The sequence below is a fragment of the Mauremys mutica genome, chromosome 4 (assembly GCF_020497125.1).
Source record: "Mauremys mutica isolate MM-2020 ecotype Southern chromosome 4, ASM2049712v1, whole genome shotgun sequence".
Lineage (NCBI taxonomy): Eukaryota > Metazoa > Chordata > Testudines > Geoemydidae > Mauremys > Mauremys mutica.
Genome location: NC_059075.1, coordinates 32,856,650 through 32,881,457, shown reverse-complemented (window position 1 = coordinate 32,881,457; position 24,808 = coordinate 32,856,650). Strand labels below are relative to the sequence as shown.

At 40.9% G+C, this 24,808-nt stretch overlaps 1 protein-coding gene across 8 annotated transcripts in view; it reads right to left on the bottom strand.

Moving 5' to 3' along the window:
- Positions 1–24,808, bottom strand: part of FOXN3 (forkhead box N3) — a 318,212-nt gene that overhangs the window by 68,341 nt on the left and 225,063 nt on the right. The window lies entirely within an intron of this gene.

The following is a 24,808-nucleotide window of genomic DNA, read 5'->3' as shown; positions in this document are numbered from 1 at the left end:
TCCCATTACTGTACACGTGTCACATGCATTAGTGTGACTGGCACTCAGACACAGAACAGAGAATCACGTACAGAGAAAAAAATATTTTAAGCTGATTAGTCTTAAAAGATATCATACCAAAACGCAACCTTTTAATAGCTTGTCTGTTACGTTGGTACATCACAAAGGGGTTCTATGTAAAAGAGTGTGTTGCTATAATCAGAACAATGATTATCATTTAATAAAAAATAATATTGCATAAAAATCCTTAAGTCATTTGATAAAAGAATCAACGTAAGGAAAATTAGACTAATAAAATCGTATACTCTTACACCGTTGTACATATTCCAAGAGAAAAATAAAAACTAAGCTTTAAATAAAAGATAATAATCAAGAAATAGTTTGGGGAAACTATACAATAATTATATCATCATCTACTAGAATTTATTTTGTTCAAAATTCTCATGTTATACATGTCTTGCTTCCCTAATGCATCACTGTTACAGCAAGATCATTGAGCTGTCAATCTCTTGCCCCTTCCCCCAACTCCAGCAATACACCTCTCAGTGTTAACTGCATTTTAAACACTGATCACACTTAAAATTCAGACTCTGGCTATACAATTTATTTCTTAATGTAACTTGATGTTCAAGGCAAAACACACAATTACTGTATGTAAAAGTTGTACCAAATATAAACAACATATAAAGCAGGATTTTTGAAAATCATTTAGTGATATATATTCATTGGTTAAGTTTAAAAATAACCAGAGACTAGTGCTAATATTTTGTAAAGAACTCCTGTGTTTCCACAAGTTCAATAACAAGCATAGAGGGGACAGTTTTTGACAATTCCATTCCTTAATCTGGAAAGCAATGCCAGTCAATAATTTGTCACTCATGTATTTTAACTGGCGAGTTTTCTTCAGTTTTTGTTTTTTAATGAAGTACACAGACCTCCACTGAAAGTTACTGCATTGCAACACAAGTTATAGTACATCAGCCATGGCATCAGTTCTTCCATTAATAAACCTGAAACTTGACGTTTTCATGATCTACAGATTAGGGCAGTGGCTATCAGTACTGTACTTACTGTACCAAACTGCAGGTCAGGTACTAGGTTTCCACGCTTGGCAACAGAGAAGTGGGGTTAGTGCTAGCATTCATAAACACTGCCACATGAAAGCTTCTATTCTGATGCATCAGCTGATATAAGGATCCCCTGAGCTCCACTATGTAGAAGAATGAAAATGAAAACAATTAAAACTTATATTCAGGCCATGCAACACAGGAACACTGTTTTCTCTGCATCACTGCTAGTACGTAGCGATGTGATTTTTTCCTAATTAACCCTTTGAAGTCACAAATCACGATTTTCTCCAAAACTAATCGTAACTAAAAGTAGTGACAAAAACTCCTTTGTTGCTGCATTGGGGGGGGGGGGGATATAAATCTATTACTCTTCCGAAATACGGACCACTAATGTCTCCACCCACAATAACTCTTACCTTGAACATTCACTTTTAACATGGGTACTAGTAAGAGGATTCCATGATACTTTTTCTTCAGCTAATTACTGCAAAGAAAAGCTACTGCATGATGAATTATTGTAAAATAGCAACCAGAGCTGTTTTACACTCACTAAATCTCTGTGAGAAATTAAGTTCTTCATTCAGACATATGGACACCAAAAAGTCCAGCATTTCAGTTCCTGGATGTTTGGGGTTATTTGTGCCTGATTTATTTAAAAAAAAAAAAAAAGTGGGGGGGGGGCATGTGGGATTTCTCAGGAACGATTTAAAAGTTTAAAAGATTGGTGGAGGTCTTTTGGTGTGTTTTTTTGTTTGTTTGTTTGTTTTGTTTTTAAATCACAAGATTTTCATTTTGGTTTGTAGATTATCAGGGTAATATAGTTCTTTTTTGATCACCAACATCTCACAATTGGGGAAGTTACTGACTTTTGGACTGAGTGCATAGGAAGTTTTTTTATATGAGGGGGACTGGCTAAGGGAGGGGCAAAGACAACTGTCATGATTCCTGGTTCTCTTGAAATCATCATAAAATGTGGACAACTGTATGACTCCCCCCAAAAAACCAAGTGTACTGACACATTGGTGTATGAAGGATCACAAAAGAAGTAACCGCAAAGTTTAACTCCACACAGTGTAGTGACCAGTTTAACTGACAATGATGGAGATGGAATCTCAGGGGTGTTTCTATTACAAAGCAGACATATCACGAACAGCCAATAAATCAGCTCTGATTCAGGTCTTTAAGGAGAGGGAGGTATTTTTTTAAAACAGTTACCAAAAAATAAATACTAAATTTTGTATTTCAGTAACTGTTCCTTCTCTGCTTCTGACCTAGCTGAACAAGACTGACCTCCTGGCTATGCTGGCAAACTTTGTTGCCACATGTAGAGTCCTTGCGACAAATCAGCAGTGTGATAAAGTACAGTGCTGATAGCCTTTGTTCTAATCTGTGGATCTTAAAAAGATCAGCTATAGAAAGTTCCAGATCTACAACTGGAAGAACTATAATGTGGCAGTTGTTTCTCATTTTATGAATGGAAACATCTGCCCACTGTGGTTGCAGCTCCTGTTCATCATTTGACACTGATGTCTTCACACAGAGGTACTGGAACAATTTTTATAGTGGGGGTGCTTTGAGCCATTAAAGCAAAGTGTAAGTCTTGTATATAATGGAAATCACTTCAAGTCAGGGGGTGCTGCAGCCCTAGTTCCAGCACCTGTCTCTCCACAACCCTTTACCTAGCATAACACACATCTAGGCCTCGACAGCAGAAGTAGGCCAGGATCAGACTGTCCCTCCCTGCCAGCCATTGGAATTACCTGTTGCTATAGTAACGGAGGCATCTCATTTTTCAGCCTCATATGTTCCCTACTCAGTGCTTCTGTAAGCAATTGGCATTCCTACCATGGACCAAACAGTCTGTGTACACTCTGGGGTTCTATTAAAGAAGCCAATAATGAATTCCAGCTTAGTCTTCTCCCCAGGCTTAGGATGTTCATAGGTTCCTCCTGTAGGACTTCTCTGTCCCAGACTCTAGCGCTTTTTTCTTTTGCCCAGAAGCCTGACCACCTTAAAAGGTGTGGTTCTAGCTTTCGGCTGAAAGCCAACAAAGTTCAGAGTTAAAGTGGCTAGAAAACCACAGTCCACAGCAAATTCCAAGGTCAACTCAATATGTGGTCTCAGCTGTTTAAAGCTTTTGATTGGCTATCTTGAAGGATTACCCTGCCAGTTCTGGTAGTACTCACACCAGAGAGTATACAAACCAAGCCACAAATGAACAGCTACCATGACAGTTTTGGAGTACATGTGCCCCCCTCTCACCTTTTTGCTTGTTTGCCTTTTCTACTGCAGCAAAATGTAGAGTCCAGGGCCCTCTAACATAAACAGCTAAAATGCACAAGCACAAGTTACTACTGCTTGCTTTACCAGGGCAAAGCGGTCAGAGCTTCACATTAAAATTGCACAGACAAAAATCAATTTTAAAATGTTATTGATGCTACAATATGTACTGGTGTGCACCACAGACCTACATCTAACATATTTAAAGTAGCAAAAATACTGCATTAAGAGTGAAACTCAAAGCAACAGATGCTGCAATTAAAAAAAAAAGGGTTTCAAAGCTACTCTTCAAGTTCCACCTCAAAATTAATTGTTAAACTGTATTTAGTAATCGGTTATTAGATACGCACCAAGCAGTTGACGTCATAATACTCTTAAAACCCCAACTGTTACAAAACATGTAAGGCTAAATTTACAGAGGTTACTTTCATTCAAAAACATCAATAGTCATTTATCCAACAGAGGTTGAGCAGGATGAGTATGATTTTTACTTGATAGCGTAGATAGTTCAGTGTATATCATCCTTTCCTTGTCAGATCAGTTTTGTTTATTCACTTTCAACTCATTTTCAAATGTCACCAGAATCCACTGCATTTATCACAGGAACAAGCACATAGTAAACTTTAGTGTAAGTTTCTTTAATGCTCCCAAAAATGGGGGAGGGGAAAAAAAAGAAAAAGCCCCAAGATATAATAATGTACATTCTGGCATCCTTGTCTTTTCAAAGCCATTTATCAGGTTTTTTATTTAACTTTGGCAGAATAGCAAACATGAATCACCACAATGTAGAGAAAATACTGTACATATTGTAGTGATACAATGTAGCTTGCCAGTGAAATACTGTACAGTCATTTATTGCCTTCCACCAAGAAAAGTTACTGTTAATACAGCAAATAGTGACTCTAAGTAGCTCAAATGAAATGGCAATAAGCATTTGTAGGGTCCTACCAGGCATCTTAGTTTCAATATAAATATGGAAGCCTATGAGTTAGTGCAGTGGAGTTGAATCACACCGATTTTATAGCCCATTTCACTAACTCTTGAGAACATAAGCAAAGAACAAAAATATAACCCCTCAGCTTTGAGAGAGCTGTTATGCTCTGCAAATCATCAATGCAAAGAATGATGAAATCCTGACTTGTGGTGCCAAAGACTTCAATAAAGAGGTGATCCATCCTCTTCTGGCCATGATCACACTTGGAGAAGAAAGCAAGAAAACTGACAGTACAGTATGCTTAGTTATTAAGGTTTACTGTGAACTATTTGAAGTTAAGCTTTCTTAGATTTTTTCAAAATTGGTGACCTTAAACAGAGAAGAGAGGAGGGAAAGCAGAAAACAGAGACCAAAAAACTGCAACACCCTCCAGAAAGCTGAGGGGCTGGGGTGGGGCTTCAAATGGACTGCTACTGGAGCTACTGCGGAGAGGAATTGCTCCAGGAAAAACAAATTGACAGCAAGGGAGACTGTTTGGAGCCCTTTATTGCTGAGGCTCTGAGGTAAGAGCCAGGGAATCAAGGTATTGGAATTACTGGTGTGAGAGAGAGACTTGGGGAAGGAACTACTTTGCTCACATAGATTTTGTGGGAAGAATCTGCAAAGGTTTTCACTATATTTTGTTAAGAAGAAATAAAGCAACTACCCCCTGCTGAAAATAGCATCCCCAGATTCCTTGAGAAAACCCAGACAGAATTAACCCTCGGAGTGAACTGATATTGCAAGAACAAAGGTTGGTCCAATAAGAGGAAGGCAGTATAAGATAGGCCTAAACCTTTTACAATGATCAACAGAGAACACCATCCAATATTTAAACACAATTTGGGGACATCTTCTGAGACTGTGATATAGAGGCCTGTTTGGATTCAGGGATTCTATACAGAGATATATGGTCTTAAGTATTGGAACAAGGAACTTTTGAGTTTGAATTCTGAGTGACATATACTTGCTTTGTGGTCTCAGGTAGGTTGATCATACTGTGCACCTCAGCTTCTTCAGCTATAAAATATTATATATTAATACTCACTAAACCTCCCTAAAAAGGACCTACGTGATTTAATTAATTAGCTAATATTGAAAAGTACTTTGAAGTTGAAAAGTGCTATTTCTGGTAATTGCTTAGAATCATCCCCACAATCCCAGTAATTTATCATTCTTAACAGTATTTCAGGTTTTTTTTGTCCACAAAAGCCAAGAAGCAGTGCTTATATATTTTACATTTAGTTTGTATGCTTCTGAGGGCAAGGGCTTATCATTTTGATTCTTTGCCAAATGCCATATACACCTACATTACAGTATAAATAATAAAGTCAGACACTATATTGCATGTTTTCACTAGAATGGCCTGATGATAAACTCAAAACTCCTAAAAATGCAAAGATCATTTTTGGTTTATAATAGAAACTGAATTGGAGTTTCAACTGCAGAGTCAGAAATACAATACTAACTAGGATACCATCATGCAGGATGGGCAGAGGTAAGGGGAACATTTATTATACAATTAGGTAACAAAATAATCATCTGTGGGTTAGATGGACATTTTAGCTGTCTAAACTGAGGTAAAACATCTGGGGTGATCTCTCACAAGTACATTTTTTCAAATTATCTCTTAAGTGCATCTGAACAATAAATACAATAAACTAATTTGATCCAGTAAGCAGGGGCGGCTCTAGCTTTTTTGCTGCTCCAAGCACAGCAGTCAGGCAGCCTTTGGCGGCTTGCTGCAGGAGGTCCCTGGTCCTGTGGATTCGGTGGATTGCCTGCGGGAGGTCCCCGGTCGCGTGGATTCGGCGTACCCGCCGCCAAATTGCCTCCGAATCAGAGGGACTGGCGGACCTCCCACAGGCAAGCCGCCAAAGGCTGCCTGACTGCCGCCCTCGCAGGGGCTGGCAGGGCGCCCCCCACAGCTTGCCGCCCCAGGCACGCGCTTGGAGCGCTGGTGCCTGGAGCCGCCACTGCCAGTAAGGAATTGGGCAAGGCCAAGAAAATAGGTAGTGTATATTATCCTCTTCTTCCTTGCATTAATCCCATCAGCTGGGGATCTGCTCTATGGGTCCTCTCCTTCCAAAGTGCTCTCTGTTCAATGCCATATCCTCTGTAGTGTATATTCTCTATTACAAACAAAAATGCTACATTCAATGGAAATTATTTAGATTGCAAAAATCAAGCACTTGAAAGTTAGAAAATGCCAGATTTATAATTGCCCACACAATTTTACTTCTACCCCCTTTTGTTCTGACTGAGGCAGCGGTCCTTAACAGTATGTGATTACAACATAATTAAAGGTTGCATGGGTAAACATCAGTATAAATGTTTTTACCTGTACTATATAATAGACAAATCACCACAAATACCTAAACTAACTCTCTGATAATCAGCCTCATCACTGGGCTATATCACAGTAGAACAGCAATTAGAGTGAAAGGAGTACAATGTGGGAGCAGCGGTTGGAGCTCTGTAGTTAAGGCTGAAGTTGGAGGTGCTACACTTTAAACAGTGTTGTATGGGTAAAATATACCACACACTCCCCTAAACCACAGCCCTTTGAGTATTGAATTAATGTTCTTAGGGCTTGGCTACACTTACGGTTTGCAGCGCTGGTAGTTTGCAGCGCTGGTCATCCAGCTGTGTAGGAGCAGCGCTGGTGTGTGGCCACACTCACAGCTACCAGCGCTGGTGTGTGGCCACATTTGCAGCATTTCCAGCGCTGTTGGGAGTGATGCATTATGGGCAGCTATCCCAGCATTCAAGTGGCCACAACGTGCTTTTCAAAAGAGGGGGGTGGAGTGGGGTCTAGTGTGACAGGGAGCGGGGGGAAAGAGAGAGGGGTTTTTTGGAGCCAACACTGTGTGTTTAGCTTCCTGACTTGAAAAATCAGAACATTTTTCTGACCCCTTAGTCTTAACTCTTAATTGCAAACAGCCTGCACGACTCCCCGCTGTTTCCCTGCCTGCCTCTCATTTGATTGTTTACAGCCAGGTACAGATGATCACAGCAAACAGGAGCTATGTTTGTTTTTTAGATAGCAGCAGCGGCAACGGAGGAGCTCCACAGAGCTGTTCACAACAGGGAGGAGGATCTCATTTGATTGTTCACAGATTGATCACAGCAAACAGGAGCTGATAAGCAGCTCCCGTAGAAACGGAGCGAAACGAGCTCCGTTCGCTCCGGAGGTTCACAACAAAACAAAGACAGGCTGCATAACAAAACAAAGGGAGTAATTTTAGTTAAAAGCATTCTGGGATATCTCCTTATTCCCCGGAGGCCAATAAAAGCGCTGGTGTGTGTCCACACTTGATGAGCAGCGCTGGATCACCAGCACTGCAATCGCTACACCCCAACCTGGCCAGGTGTACAGCCAGCGCTGCAGCCAGGGAGTTGCAGCGCTGGTTGTGCCCTGCAGGTGTGGACGGGGTGTAATTGCAGCGCTGGAAAGCCTCTACCAGCGCTGCAACTTGCAAGTGTAGCCAAGCCCTCAGACTTTACAAATAAACCTTAATTTATAGGTAAAATTAATTACCAGGTTATGTAAGAAATTCAACGCTCTGAGACCTTTTTTGTCCTAACAGACAATGCCTGAGCTTAGAACAAATTTACACCAAAGTTGAAAGATAGATGAATCTTGAGTATAAATGGTGTAATGGGTCATTATTGAAGAAATTTTTAGGATTATTAGTAATTTATCCCTATTATAATTCACAACTGAAAGTTTCACTTTCAGCAGAAGCTGTAGAACAATGTTTTTCAGACAAACTCATGAACTACCTTCTTTCAAAATCTATTACTTACAATGGGACTGAGGCCACAGGTTGCCCCCTATTAATATGACCACTACCTCTATTCTCGTCACAGTGCTCCTCTCTACCTCAGAACAGGGAGCCCACCATTTTACCTGAAGGCAGATTGGCTTCAACTTCCATTGTGAACAATAAAAGGCATTAGCTATCAGTCCCATTGAAAACAATCAGCAATGATGGCCATTTGGACAGATAGCAATTCTTCACTGGTTTCCCTGATGGAGATCTGGTGTTCATTTTCTGCTTACAAGGCAGTGACCTTGGGCTGGATACAATACAGGTTTTGTGCCTCTGACCAGTGCACTTTCAGGAAAATATTCTATGATCCTCATTAACTTGTATGTCTTCTTCTATATAAATTCAAATAGATTTCCATTCCTCGGAAAAGTCAACCAATTCTTGTGAATTAAATTTAAGAGCCTAAGAAAGCAGCAGGATAAAATGGGGCATTTATTATGACAAGCACCCAAAATGTGCAAGGTGCTGCATATTCACATAACAGACAATACTTGCTGCAGCAGAGGTAATTTATTTTAACTCATATTAACATATGTAAGAGACTACTTAATATACTACTTACATGGATTATTGTGTGGAATCCATAATACATACACTTCAGTAAAACTCAGATTTTGCATTATCAAGCAGTTATTTCTGAAATAGCGTAAAACTTGTCACCTGTAACTTTTGAACAGCATGGAGAGAGGAATATTTACAGCCAATGTAGTTCATGTGAGTTAGAGTTTAAAAAGTATAATCACACTTACTTATTTACAATTGAGGATTTTCAAAAGGATCACTGCAATGCATTCATCTTCTCTCTATCTGCATTCTTGGCCATTTTTTAAAACATTCAGGGGTGCCCCAAGGTGTAAGGAACAAAGTATTCCAAACAGTAGTTCAAGACTGTTTTTGTGTTATCTCTGAAAGCTGTTCCTCCTACTGTTGTGCTTATATAATATTTAATGCACTCACTCCCCTAGGATATTATTTGGGAGGGAAAAATTTGTACTTATAAAATTTGTCCACTGAATTAAAAAAACCACAATAATTTTATATTTTAGGCTCTATTTTCATAGGATATATGTCCATTTAAGTTCCATTTTCCACTAATACGTGGGGGGCTCTGGAGGGATGTGCACTGTTTCACACCAAAGTACTTACACAACATTTATATCCAATATGTATAGCAGAAACATGCTCAAGTAAAAGCTGTGAGGAGCCTTTATTTACATTTGAGGTTCCCCCACCATGCCCCTCTCAAATTATTATATGTAATACAGGATCTACACAAGACTTCAGTTTCAAGGAGCATCTGTTTAGTGCACTTCTACACTATGAACTCTCATCTTTGGGCCCTTATATAGATTTTTCTCATCTTGTTATGTAAAAATTCACGGTTACACTTTACTCATGGGTGGTAGGAAAACACACAGGAGAGTAAAATCTTGGCAGAAAACTCTAGAGTTTAAAACTTGCAGAGTTTCCACCAGATGTTCTCCCCAGAGAGACACTTGGGGGCTACTATGCGGGAGAAGATGTGCGACCTTTGACGGAAAATCATCCACAGACTGTTTCTGCAGATCCATGGCCATCTCAAGGGATTTAGGGCATGAGGGGAGGTTTCCCACAGGAGCGATGGTGCCATTAGCCTGCATGCAAACCTGTTATGGGTGGGACAAAGGTCAAAAGGCAGTAATTGTTGATCCTACCAATGGTAACTCAATCTGCTGCTTAATCAGGTGAGTGCACCATGTACAGTAGCTGCTCCCCAGCTGCCCCTACTGTTGTCCAAGAGAAAAGCTATGAAGAGCTGACCATGCAGAGTAAGAACAGGGGGCCCCTGTAGGGTCTATCTGATGATTTTCTGCCTCATCTTGTTCCCTTCAAAGTCTGCTCTTTGTCATGTTTTCTAGGAGCATGAAGTGGCTCAACAGATGAGAGAAGAAGTTACGATTTTATAGGGCTTCTGAAGCATCAGTATGAACACATTGTACTGAGTTACTTCTCGTCTTGCTCTATGAAACCACTGTCTACATATTGACCTCTTATGCAGATTGCTTCTTTATTTATTGGGAGATAATGGATCAGCATTCACAATGCGTCCCCCATAAGTAACCAGTTGCAGCTTATCTGTCTGAGGTCTGGAGAAATGGAGGACCCACCTAGCAGATCAAATTCGGGGATTACCACAAATCTTGGTCAACCGGTCAAACAGGTTCCGGACAATGTTTTTCTAGTCATAGGTCTAGCACTTAAGGTCATCCAGCTGAATGTTGAAGGGTTGTCTGCTAGTTACTGTGGCGTGGTTTGACTGGATTGCATCCGCCAAATAAATATATTTATTTATTAATATTGCCCAAAGCAGTGAGTGCCAGTGTAATTCCATATTCCATTTAAATTCCATATTCAGGTTTGTCAAATCCTTATTCAGATGCCAGTTTGAACATTTCAGGCTTTGGTTTTTTATGACCATCATATAGCCTTAATTTGTAGCAAAATAGCAAAAGAAGCTATGCTTATGCAAGGTACAAGAGCCAAATTTTAAAAATGAACTATGCTACTCCAATGTTTGTTTGTTTTTTAAATAGCATTTTTCTTGCGGTAACCCTCGAGTTTCTGGTTCACTGGTGATAAGTAGGTATTTTATATCTATATATATATAGAGAGAGAGAGAGAGCCAATTCAGTATAACTAGTATAAGACTGACTACTATTTTTGTTTTTGGTCTGAGCTTGACTACACCGCAGTAAAAAAAAAAAAAAAAGATAAGGATTGCTCAGCTAGCCTCAGTTTTTTCTATTATGCCTCTCAGAGAAATGAGGTAGCACATATTGGCAGAGATAGAACTCACTCCCACTGTACAATGTTTTTAAAAGTGTGACCCTGTGTATATATAAACAAACACACCACACACACACGAACTACAAGAGGTAGTTCCATATGTACTGAACTGAACCAGATATCACACAATACTTGCTACCCATACCAATAAATAAAATATAATCTCTCACTCATACAGATTACACCTAAATCCATCCTCGTTTTGCAACAGAACAGTTTAATAACAACATTCATGATTAAATGGGGGACCACAGAAATCAAACCAGAGACAACATTGTTAGTGTAAAATGAATCTGCTTTTGGACACTGGGTACAATAATCAGTTGTAGCAGATTTGACTCCTACTTTAAATATAAAAATATACTGTCTAAAAATTTTTAAAAACACTGAATTTCTTTTTCTTGAAGTACTACCTGCCATCTGCAGTGGTCACAGGTGAAATTATTAGAATCAAGTGCCCAGCTGATAGATTTAGCACAATGGATGGGGAGAACAGACAAAGAGAAACAGGAAGAAAGAAGAAACAGTAAAGACACAAGGAGATAAACAATGTTTGCTACCCAACATAAAAGTGAAACATGGTAAAGTTGTATATCCAAGGATAACTCAATCCTGGTGTTCAGAAGCCAGATAAGCCACTTCAAATGTACAGGAGATTTTGGATTTCACCCAGAATAATGTTGAAAAACATTTGCAAAAATGCTTTAACAGTGTTTCACAATTTAGAAGAATGGAAATGGCACTATAAATCTCTTGACCAAAAAAGTATTAAATATACACTTAGCTGAGCAAGAGTTCATCCTGTTCTTGAGAGGCCTGCATGCTAGCATTACCGTCTTATGACATCAGATGCCACATTACTGAAGGCAGTGATGCCACTAGAGTGGTATTTGGACTTGTTTAGGTGTTAGGGATCAGAAACTGGCAGCTGGAACTCAAGACAGGTTTTTAATTCATTATGTAAAGCTGTGTGTCTGTCACGGAGGTCATGGATTCCGTGACCTTCGTGACTTCTGCAGCAGCCAGGAGCAGTAGTTTGGGTGTGTGGAAGGGGGACTAGGGGCTAGGGGTTGGGATGCGGGGTGGCACTTAATTTGGGATGTGGGGGTTCCCCAGCTGCCACCAGCATGTCCCTGCAGCTCCTAGGCAGAGGGGCTAGGTGGCTCTGCACACTGCCTGCACCTGCAGGCACTGCCCCTGCAGTTCCCACTGGCCGCGGTTCCCAGCTTGTGGCAGGAGCAGCACACGAAGCCCCACTGGTTGCCCCTCCCTGTAGGACAGGGGTTCTCAAACTGGGGGTCAGGACCCCTCAGGGGGTTGTGAGGTTATTACATGGGGGGTCGTGAGCTGTCAGCCTCTACCCCAAACCCTGCTTTGCCTCCAGCATTTATAATGGTGTTAAATATATAAAAAAGTGTTTTTAATGTATAAGGGGGGGTCGCACTCAGAGGCTTGCTGTGTGAAAGGGGTCACCAGTACAAAAGTCTGAGACCCCCTGCTGTAGGAGCTGAGGGACATGCAGAGCCGGGTAGAGAACCTGCCAGCCCCGCCAACCTTTTCCTGTTCCCCCGCACCAGCGGGGGTCTCAGGCCATGTGCCACTGCGCCCCCCCAGCACTTGCAGCACCCGCGGACCACCCCCCACAGACCACCCACTTGCCCTCCCCCCAAATTTTGGTTAGGAGTATATAGTAAAAGTCATGGACAGGTCACAGGCTGTGAATTTTTGTTTACTGCCCGTGACCTGTCCATGACTTTTACTAAAAATACCTGTGACTAAAACTTAGCCTTAATTATGTCCTATTTCATTAAAAGGAAAAGGTACAATGTTTATATAATCAACACTAATACAACTTTTCACAAAACTATAAACAATCAAGTTTACAAGCTGTGATGCAGGGATGTACTATAAAAATGTGACGCTGAAATAAGGCCTTAAAAGTCCCAGTTTAATTTGTGTACTTGTATTTTTGAAAGCAAGGCTGAACTTCTCCCAAGACCTGAACAGTCTTAATTTATTTTCATTTTGTTCTGTCTCTTTCACAGTTTAGATGGGTTGGCTGATTTGCAGCTATAAATATGTACCAGTAGGGGGAAGAAAAAATGAACATATCACAATAATTCTGGCAAAAGAAACCACTATAGGGCCCTGACTTATAAAGAGTAATAATGAAAACTAAGAAAAACATTCTCTTAAGATGCAGTTGAGGACAACATAATGGCACACACTCAATTATCTGGGACGGGGGGAGGGCAGAAGCATGTCCTTGTGCTTTGAAAGTACTGCATAGCAAAGAACGTGACACCTTCCAGTTCTTGGTCAATATCAAACATATTAAAGGATTAATTCTTAAATCAGCTCTTAAAGACTTTCTGAGTTTACAGTATGGCTTAAAGCAAAAAGTTCTTGAAAGCGAGTTTACATCATCTTATTGTCTCAAGAGGCGCCTTTATGCTTTCCCTCCACCCCCACCCCCCGCCCTTTCTGCACCCAGATGTAATTTCCTTTCTTGTTTCCTTTTTTTTTTTAAATGAACAAATAAATAACTAAATATCACATACAACATGCTCACTCTAGTGTTCTAACTACTTTGGCAGGTGTACTCTGTAGAGCAGATGGATAGCGCTAAGGGGAAGCATAAAGGAGGATTACTTACCCTGAAGGAGTCCCTGTTTTGCTTTCTGAACATACTGTAGTCCCCTCAACACAGGCAGCCCTGCCTCCTTCCTTCTTAAAGTAAAGCCTCAATATAGCTTAAAATCCTTTATAAATTACAACAGAGGAGAAGTGATGGGTTCATAAATGGTTTTTAAAAAAGTAATTAAGAACATTCACGTCTCCCCCAAATTATCTGTCTAGTCTTAACAAGAGCACATTTGGAGAAACTCAAAAGAATTAATTTATAATCCAGTACCTGAAGCTCCCCAATTCTCCTGGCTCAAGTGATGTTTAATTAAAACACTACAGTGAAATATGTACAACAGACCACCATCCAAGTTTGAAACCATCCCAAGTTACCCCCAAACATGCAAATACAATTCTGCTACCTTTTATTAAAGTTTCACTTTTATTAAATAACCAATTTTTGTTGGTTGCTTATGGAATGTTTCATGCAGAGGAGGGAGGGGGACAGAGAACACTAAGCTTTTCTGGTTTTAAATAACTGGCACAAAGGCTCTGATCCTATCACTAAAGAGAAATTTTTAATAAGTCTAAAGATGAACAAGTTAATACTAACACCAAACATATGGCACTTTCAAAACAGTAAATACTAACATCTCTGGGATCTGGTCACCATTGCTGAAATCCCTGTTTTTCTCATAGCTTTAACTTGCTTACAAGTGGCAAAGCTTCAGTCTCATCAGATGATCTGAAAATGTATACCTATTTATCACCAGGGAACCAGAAACTCGAGGGTTACAGCAAGAAAAATGCTATTTTAATGAGCCCAGAGCTTATTTTTTAATTTCCTTGATGTAGCTTCACTCTGAAGAAGGCTGGCATGTAATCAAGAAATATCCCAGACTTGGAGTTCTGGTACCCTCAAGGTGATGTTTTCTTGGAAATTTGCAACATCTTTTCTTTTTTTATAGTAATTTGCATGTCACCAAGACTGTTCAAGGCACTGGTGTTGTAGAAGTACTCATGTTAGTCATCTCCATGCAAATGATACATTTAGCCTACTTTGGTTGTATTCTCAGTAGTTCAGAGATTATGGCAGTCAAGATTCCCTCTGTGTAATATCACCCATCTTCACACTTTCAGGGATACCAACCAATCTCAGATTCTTGGCATGGTGCATTTGCTTCAACTCATCAATCTATGGATTTATTGCAACAATTACAACATTTTCCAATTGCAATAAGGAAGATTTCCAATGGGAGATTTCCAAGTTTTCTGCCATTTTCTTATGTTATTTCACAGAGTTAACAGCTAGTTTTCAACTTCTGCTCAGTACAGGATTCATGGACAGTATCCAGCCTTTGGATCATCAAGTCCATCACATGTCACTGGAATTTTTTACTCCTGAGTATGAGTCCACAGGGATGTGGAATGAGCCAAAGGTAAAGTGAGCTAGAGGTGGAAATTGCAGAAGAGTCATCACCTTTGGTACTGGACAGAGTGGCTTTGAGGAAGTCTTAACTCACTGGATTTGGATGACCCCAATCCATTTAAGGAGTCCAAAGAACACTGAAGTGTAATTGGTTACAGGAAAGCCTACTTGTAGATAAAAATCACTTATCTGCAGAGTAACGGGGCTCATAATAAAAGATTCACCTTGGGCAACAACAAAAATATATCCACACAATCTCTTAATCTCTTGTTAGTACAAAAACCTGCACTGATCCAGGGTCCCAGCTACACAAGTATGTAAAATTAATATATCTTTTCCCCTAAAACTGTAAACCTCAGGGATTTCCCTGTGTAAGGTAACAGTGATACATTGTGACACTGCACACCATTTTCTTCACAGTGATATTATGATGATAGGATTATGGCATACTTATGATGCATTTTGTACAAGATAAGTCATGTGAGGGGTCATTGAAAAAGTTATGATTTGCAGAATATGATTATCCTATTTGTTTGCATATATCATGTTTGTATCTGAAGTTAAGAATAGTGACTAGGGATCTGTATTTCAAATGGGTTTATTCTGGAAAACACCCACAGGCAGCCTTTCAGGTACAACAATGAAGAAGCCCGAGTTTTGAAACAAAAGGTTCCCACCATATGCAAAGCTATATAAGGCAGGGAGTGACATCATCTGTGGTTCTTCACTCCCTACACAAGAAAACTCCTGGAAACACCTGAGAAACAAAGACTGAATTAGGGGAAGTGCTGAACCCAGGCTAAAGAGATGTCTAGCCTGTGTATGAAAATCCTGGGGATTCCACACTGTAAAGCAAGTGCAGTTTGTCCCTTAAGAATCTGCAGCCTGCTTATATCATCTCTCAGGGGAGAATTTACTAGTTCATATCCTATCTTTCTAGTATCTTAGCCTGAGTTTGCATTTTGTTTATTTAGTAGGTAATCTGCTTCAATCTCTTTGCTATCATTTATAATCTATGTTTTGTAGTTAATAAACTTATTTTATGTTTTAATCCACACCAGTGAGCTTTGACTGCAGTGCTTGGGGGAAATCTCTGCTTGGTTACCACAAGTGTGCATTGTTCTCTTCACCTGGAGAGATAGGCGGAATGGGTATTAAACCCATATACTGGCCAGATTTCACCAGGGCAGGACAGTACTGCTCTGGGGTCCTAAACTGGAAAGCTGGTGGTTAGAGAGCCTGTGTGTAACTGCAGCTGGGTATATCCCTACCTGTGTGAATGCTGGTGAAAGTGCAGGCTGGGGGGCTTTGCAGCTTGTCACAGCAGCACTGTGTGAGAGGAAGCCCAGTCTGTAGTGATCCTAGCATTAAAAACAGTTATTTAACTAGAAACCATCCTACTGGTCTGCTTCTCACCTCTTCCAGGTTCTAGGTAGCTGTACTTGCTTTCCCCCCACATCGGGGTGGGCAAACTACAGCCCACAGACTGGATCCGTCCCTTCAGGGCTTTGGATCCAGCCCCCGGTATTGCCCCCCGTGGGCCATGGGACCCGCGCCACTCTCAGAAGCGGCTGGCACCACTTCCCTGCGGCCCCAGGGTGGTGGGGCAGGTGGGGTGTGTTGCCCTTGCGTCCAGGCACTGGCCCCCGCAGCTCCCATTGGCCAGGAACAGGGAACCATGGCCAAGGAGAGCTTCGGGGGAGGTACCTAGAGGTGCGGCAAGGGCAGTGCACGCAGAGCCCTCCATCCCACACTGCCCCAGGGGCTGCAGCGCTTCCTGGAGCGGCGCGAGGCCAGGGCCAGGGCAGGCATGCAGAGAGCCTGCCCTGGCCCCGGTGCATGCTGCTGCCACCCCGGGGTCGCTTTAGATAAGTGGTGCCAGACCGGAACCCGAACCCTGCCTGCACCCTGCCCCACAACTCCCTGCCCTGAGCCCCCTCATACATCCTGCACCCTCCTGCATCCCAACCCCCTGCCTTGAGCTCCCTGCTGCACCCTGCACACCTGTGCACCCCAACCCCCTGCCCTTTTTGCTATTACACTTAATCCAGCAGCTCACACTAGGCAAATGATGACATACACACACACACCCTACCTAACATTTGTACTGTAGAATGCCCTGCCTGGAATTACTCAACCGCACCCTTTAGTTGCCAAGGAAAGTAAACTAAGACAGTAAACTTTACCTTGACTCATTTACAAGTGGATACTTTCATGTTTTTTCATTTGATACCTGCAAGCCACACGGTTACGAAATATCCAAATTCATTTGTCCTACTAAGACTCCTAATAACAATACCATCATAGATCTATAATATAGGCAAATCAAGTTTAAAACACTAACAAAGCAAGGCAGAAATTAAATGTTACTTAAAAAATGTCACAAATCAGAAAATACAACTGCGCAACAGTCATGCTGTATTAACATCAGATTATCACCTGGTTTTGCTTTTTTGTATTCTATAACATATAAAAATGCCATTTTTAATGTTAAGGTACACAGATATTCCAGTAATGGGGAATGCAGGTACCTAAGTCTATACCAGGGGTTCTCAGGACAAAATTTTTGGTGGCCTCAGAGTGCAGCCACCAACTCTGGCTGGTGGGCACTCTCACACTTTTTCCTAAAATACTTAATTAGCTTTAGGGGAAAAAAATATGCGCTTATACATGTTCAAATCATTGTAATTTATTAGTTGCTAGCTACTAAGTCTGTTGTGAAAAGTGATATTAACAAACATAAAAGTATCACTTTCCACAGCAGACTTACTCAACCCTGGCAAACCTGGGGACAAATTAAGCCCTGGATGGAGGGGATCAAGGGAGGCAGCATGGGTCTGGAGCCTAAAACCCCATGGCCAGAGCCCAAAGCCCCATGGCCGAGGCCTGGGGACGGAGCCTGAAGCCATGCGAACGGAACCTGCTGCCCCACCATCCCAGGGCTGAAGCCCAAAGCCTGAGCCCCATCACCGCTGGGAAGGTGGGAAATTCACTGACTGCCTGCTCCTCCAGCATTGTGCCCGGGTGTCTCCAGAGGGGGGCAGGGCCCAACCCCTGCTGGCAGCCCCAGCAACCAACACCAAGGCGGTGCACCCAGGAGCAACAGAGAGGGGAAAGGGCTGCTACTTTGTCCCCCCCCCCATCACAGCCCAGGAGGCTGTGGCCACAAGAAAAGCCCCCTGGTGGTCACATGTGGCCATGGTGGCCGCATTTGAGAAACGCTGGTCTATACAAGGCTCCAACAGCAATGGTAACTTAGTGAGGCTGTATGCACTTTAATGACACAAACCGTAATATGTTATGCTATAGATCTGACTAGGAAAAAAAAGAACAGGAAGACAATATGCATATTGTACAACCTAGTTAAAGTGGATCACCATCCTAAAAAAGTGACACTGTAAAAGAGTCATTGCGGGGTCCCATATATCACTCTGATGTCAATATCGAATTTGCTCAGACTGGGAAAATTTCACTCACTCACCTCTGCACCCTCCCACCCCCCAACTTCCAGTCCACAAACAGCCCCTTGATTCTGACAGTCCAGCTGGATTCTTTCCATCTCCCCCCATAAGAGAGGTTTCTGCACCTCAAATTACGTCCTTGGTGACACTTGTGAAACTCCACTGACTTCATTTTATGCCTTCAGTGACACCTTTGCAAACCTACATCAGACTAATAATAAATAATAGGCTATTCAAATATTCAGGCTCTACAGACACCAAATGTGATTTATCTCCCTTAAAGGAAACAACTGAAGAGATTGTCAGTGACCCTTTACAATCAAAGAAATAAAAAATCCCAATCTAAATAAGAATGTGATGTGTCTAAAAAGTTATTTATTATAACAAGGGGTGTAACACCTCAACTGGCTACTTCAGGTTGGTAGACAAAAGGGGCAAGTCAAGAACAACAGATACATCTTTAAAGATGTATCAAAGCATAAATGTTGCCATAGCTTCAACTGACTAAAAATGACAGGCAAAAGTATAAAAGAGCAAACTTGGCAAAATGGAAAAGTAAGTTGCTGTGTTGTTGGAAAAATACATGGGTGAACTGAACTGGGATCTCAGAGGCATGCACCTCTTAGCATAAACCAATCCTTATTTGATGCAAGGAACAAATCAACCTCTAAACATGCATCTGGTAGTAGCAAGCCTATTCCAACCTTCAAGTGAAAAAAGATACATTTAATAAAGAATGAACAACATTGCTGCTTTTTATGATCAGATTTCTTGCCCAAGACACTCTACAGAGAAACTGGCACAACAGTCCAAGTCCTTCAGGGAGAACTCTCTTTTTTAATTACAACTGACCTGTTTGAAATACACTAAAAATTAAGGCACATTATCTACATATTATTTATTTTCCTCAGTAGATCCAACTCAAACTCATTTAACAGCAATATGCATTCAGCTGTGTTAGCCGCTCAAATCTTCAGATGACAAGAGTGTATGGGATCTTCTTACCTGCAAATTTGTTTTTGGAGCTACGAGGCCCACAAATTTCAACTGCAAAACTCATCTGAGAGTTTCTTCCCTCTTTATCAGTGTGGTGGCAACAATATCCACTTAAAAGCAGATAAATTGATTATCTGGCCTGGAAGCCCAATAGACCAAAGGTGACCCTTCAGTATTTGGTAGCGGTGACTGGCAATTGGAATATAAAACATTTTAAGTTTTTAGTCAGCTTGAGAGATTTGTGATCCTCTTTGAAAGTGTACTATTAACTGGCTCCCATCTTGAAAGTAATGAGAATTTTACTAATATAGTTAAAGCAATGCAATTTGTATGTGTAGACAAGCCATTGGGAACATCCTTCCGTCTTTTCCTTGCCTCACTACTAGGAAAGTGACATCAAAAGAAGGCACATGGATTTCCCATCTCTACTTCATTGCTGTGAGGAGAGATGAGGATGAGATTTGTCCCCCCTTTGCTGGGCGGGGAAGAAGGGAAAAAGGATTGTGACTTCAGAGATAAGTCAGGCTAACTTCAGTTTGCTTGAGTACTGCAGTCCTATTGATTGAACACAGGAGGCCCACAGACAGGCATTTTCAAGATCACGAGAGCACTGATTCACTCAAACCCAAAACACACCAAGACTTTATTGCGTACTTACAGGTAGTGGCTTTCAAATACCATTATGCTGAACAGAACTGGGGGAGAAAATCTTCCTAATACAGACTTCAGAAATTAGATTATATAACAAAGAATGTGGTTATACCTGATAACCAGCCGGGTGTATTGCTTCACTACTCAAATAGCACATAGCCAATATGGGAAGACATGAGAGGTGTTCAAATTTTATAAAACATTCTGAAAATATACAACTTTTAATAAAACCCTGCAGCAGATGCCTAAATAGCTTCTTTGTTTTTATAACTGAGGGCAATTAAGAAAGAGTGGGTCATTTAAAAAAGTTTGAACTACAGTATTTCAAAATGAAAGGGAACTTTAAAAAGTTGAGCTTTCTGGCTACAGTCGATTTTTAATTTTATCTCAGTCCTTGTACATCTTAGAGACAGGTAGTTAGCCAACAGCTGGAATCTGCAGGTCAGTATTCCTACATCACTGCTAACTATAGCTGAGAGGAATAAGTTGAAGCCTTATTTTCATTTTATTTTTTCAAGTATTTGGAGCCAAGGTTTTGCATTGGCAATGGTGGACAGAAAGCACATGAGGTGAGCGCAAAAGCAGTTTAGTGGCAATGCTTAAGCCATGGATTGGCAAGTAACTTGACCTCTTTACACTTGAACAGGCGTACTTGTGGCACCTTAGAGACTAACAAATTTATTTCAGCATGAGCTTTCGTGAGCTACAGCTCACTTCTTCGGATGCATAGAATGGAATTGTAAAGCTCACGAAAGCTCATGCTCAAATAAATTTGTTAGTCTCTAAGGTGACACAAGTACTCCTGTTCAAGTGTAAAGAGGTCAAGTTACTTGCCAATCCATGTTCCATTCTATGCATCCGAAGAAGTGAGCTGTAGCTCACGAAAACTCATGCTGAAATAAATTTGTTAGTCTCTAAGGTGACACAAGTATGCCTGTTCTTTTGCGGATACAGACTAACACGGCTGCTACTCTGAAACCTGTCTTTACACTTGTGCTCCTGAAATTGGGACATGAACTGAGAATGTCCAAGTACACAGCAGAGAGATATAGCTGACTTTGTACAAACACCATACACCAGCCTCAAACCCTTGCTACATGTGACCTCACCATTCTCACCTGGCACAGATGTCCCAGACAAGAACAGGATCTTTTCCACATAAAATAGATGATAGGAAGAAATCACTAATTTCTCTAAACTAAAGTGGAAAGTTGTTTTAATAAAGATGGATTAAAAACGGCTGGATAAAGAAAAAAACAGACAGAAGGTTTGAAAAGAGAACGTTGATGATTTGGAACAAAATCAACATATGTAATGAAACACAGGAACAGGAAAACTGAGCTAAGAAAGCAAACAACCTACAAATTCTGGAAATCCGGAAAAATAGCCCTAGTGGGCTTCATTAGGGAAGTTTTTGCAGTAAGTTTAGAAACTTAGATGAGGCAAAAGGTCCTGTGTACTATGAAAACGGTTTTAGAATCTGCATGGGAGTTCATGTGGGGAAGGGAGAGCACATGGGCATCATGACTAATGCTGCAAGTTTGTCACGGAGGCCGCAGAAGTCATAGATTCTGTGACTTTCCGCAACCTCTGTGAAATTTCGCAGCTGCAGTGGCTCTGTGGCTGACCCCATAGCTGCCTGAGCAACTTGTCCTGGGGCCAGCCACACCAGATTCTGCTGGAGCCGCCCCCCAACCAGCTGCTCAGGCAACCCCAGGGGCACCTGCACCGGCCTCTGCTCAGCGGCCTCAGGGGCCCCCAGAGCAGCAGCCCATGGGGCTGGCCTCAGGACACCCGCAGTGCAGCAGCGCCCCAGTGCAACTCAGATTTAGTCATGGGCATTTTTTGTAAAAGTTATGGACAGGTCACAGGCCATGAATTTTTGTTTATTGCCCATGACCTGTCCATGACTTTTACTAAAAATACCCATGACTAAATCTTAGCCTTAATTATGACCATAGTACTCCAATACAGTGGGGAAAAAAGGCAGCTTTTAAAGGAGTGGCTGGGGCGGGGCCTTGACAACAGGGAAAATAAAAAAAAGTTCATTATTTCATTTTCTTCGGCCCCAGATTGTACAGCAAAGTCAGGAATCAGATAATACAGAGCTCCCCAAAGAAGAAACTGGGAAGTTAAATGGAGAAGGGACACCTCATATCAATTTTGGGAGATGAACTAATGCTCTTGGACATGGGGCAGGGAAGAAAGCCAGAACAGGATTAATCCTCTGTTCTTCTTACATCAAAGACATAATGACTATAGGACAACCACACTCCATTTAACTTCTGTTATTTCTTCTTCTTTCCCTATTTTGATGTCTGCAGATAACAGGTTTCTCAGTCACCATTTTCCCTTGGGAGACTTTATAATGGTTAAAATTGCTTTGCCAAATCATTGAAATAAAACACGGTGGAAACAGGAAGAGATGTCAGTCTCTCTCAGCTAAGAAGAGCTAGTAACACAGTGGAGTTATCCTTCCTTTAGCCCCCCAAAACCAAGGACAATTTCCTTTAATAGTGCAAATGAAGTGGAGTGTACCCAGTGTCTAACAAGTTTTGTTTACTAAACTTTGGGGCAGTCATTTCAGACTACCCTCTGTAATACCGAATGAACATTCTGTATTTAACTAGATGCTTATCACGAAAGGTATTTAAAAAACCCTTCCTGTTATCTTACTTTTCCCAGTCAAAAGTTTGCTTCCTTGGAAACAAAAGCATAGGCAGAAACTAGCAGTTGAGTTAATTTCACATGTGAATGTCTGGTTCTCCTGTTTCCAAGAAAATGGATAGGGATTGGCAGAGTAAGGGGTTTTAAAATGCTATCTGGGTGCAGGGCTTCACTGTAGCCTCTCTTTTCCTCATCCGAAATCCCCCTCCACCCACCTACCCCATTTACATCAAGATTAGACTTGAATGATCACCTGTAGCAGCAGCAGCAATGTTTTCTTGCTACTTGCTGAGATATACAGATATAAGCACCCATTTTTAAAAATAAAGCCAGAGATCTGAAGGAATTTTTGACTCTAGTCTACAATATTTCAGATTGGAGCATAAAGTATTAAGGGAAACGTCTCAGACAGATACTTTGTCCCCTCGCTCCCTTCTCCCCCCCACCCCCTCCAATCCTGTAGTGGTGTATGGGTTTGGGACAGAATATTGGCTAACCTGTTCCATTTGATGTGGCTATGCTGAATACCAGCCCTACTGAAAGCTTTGCTAGTCAATCGTTTACTCAATAGGCAGTTGCCTGTTTTTGTAATGAGAAAGGGCTGGAATATCTGCTGAGGTGTGGGGAATACAAAATAGCTATATTGACTTCATAAACATCTTGTAATATAAGAAAAGGGAGGTCAACATTTGTGCCATCCAAACTTGACAGTCTCTCTAATTTTCTAAGGTAACAACAGAAAAAATAGTGTTAGGGATACATCTAAACAGCTTACTCAACTACAGACAAGCCCTGAACGAGTGAAGCAGAAACTTTTCTAGCATATTAGACAACGCCCCCCCCATTCCTTCCAATATGGTCTTGTGACTGTGAGGACATCAAATCCATATTGTCCTTTACAAAAAATTAAAGGATCCCATTTCTGTAAGCTGTACTGTCTCCCAGAAGTAATGAACAGCCTGAAGCTTCCAATTAAATACATCAGAACAAACTATAACAAAGATACTAGAAAAAAAATGAAGATGCAAGGCTTTAGAAATATGCAGAAAACTAGCTAAAAAATATTCTCTGTTGAACTGCAGTAGTTTATTACCATGTGGAGAGGAGAGCTGCCACATTCCACTCTTCTCTATTTTATGACTATGTTTGTATATATAATTATGTGAGCCATTGACCTCAATGTTAAATCCCCTCTTGATCTCTGGGACATTTTACAGGGTAGGAGTACCTTCATTTATAATGGAAGCTACCTACATAAAACTTTCAAGCACTGAGGAATAAGATCCCCAAAATGATACATTTCACAGGCTGATCTCAATACAAAAGTTATAACTTGTTTGTTCCAGAACAGAAGAGTCTTATGAAAGTCTGCAAGTTATTTCCACAAATAAACAAACTGACATAATTTGGGGACAGAGTTTTCTTTTAACGTTCCCAAGAAACACTAATTATGAGGGAAGTTATACGTACACAGCCACAAAAACAAAAATACTCTTTCTGAAGAATAAAAATCTAATAGAACTCTCCGAAAACCTTTCCCTAACACCTATTAAACTCCCCAAACAACGTAGTTTTACGTAGTTTATCGTATGTCACACTGAAATAAAAACAAAAAATAATTCCAAAGTCCTATACAAATATAAAGAAGAATAAACACATTTTAACTTGGGGGGTTTTCTTTGATACAAATCATCTAATTATTTTCCCCACTGTGGTGTTGACACATGGCCACCCGAAGAGTCATCTTGGCATCAGCACAATTAGAGAATGCATGCTAGGAAGTAAAATAAAGTCTCTCTCTTTTTCAGGGAAGAATTTTGCTTCATCAACACAGTTTAAATTGTTCCTTGGACATTTTCTGCTGTGTACTCTCAATTTCACTCAAGAAAAAATTGTTATAATTTACAATAAGCAAATCAATCTGAGGAAGGAGAAAGCAGCAATTTTCACAGTCAAAATCACTTTCGAGTAATAATTTGCTATTTTCATGAAAC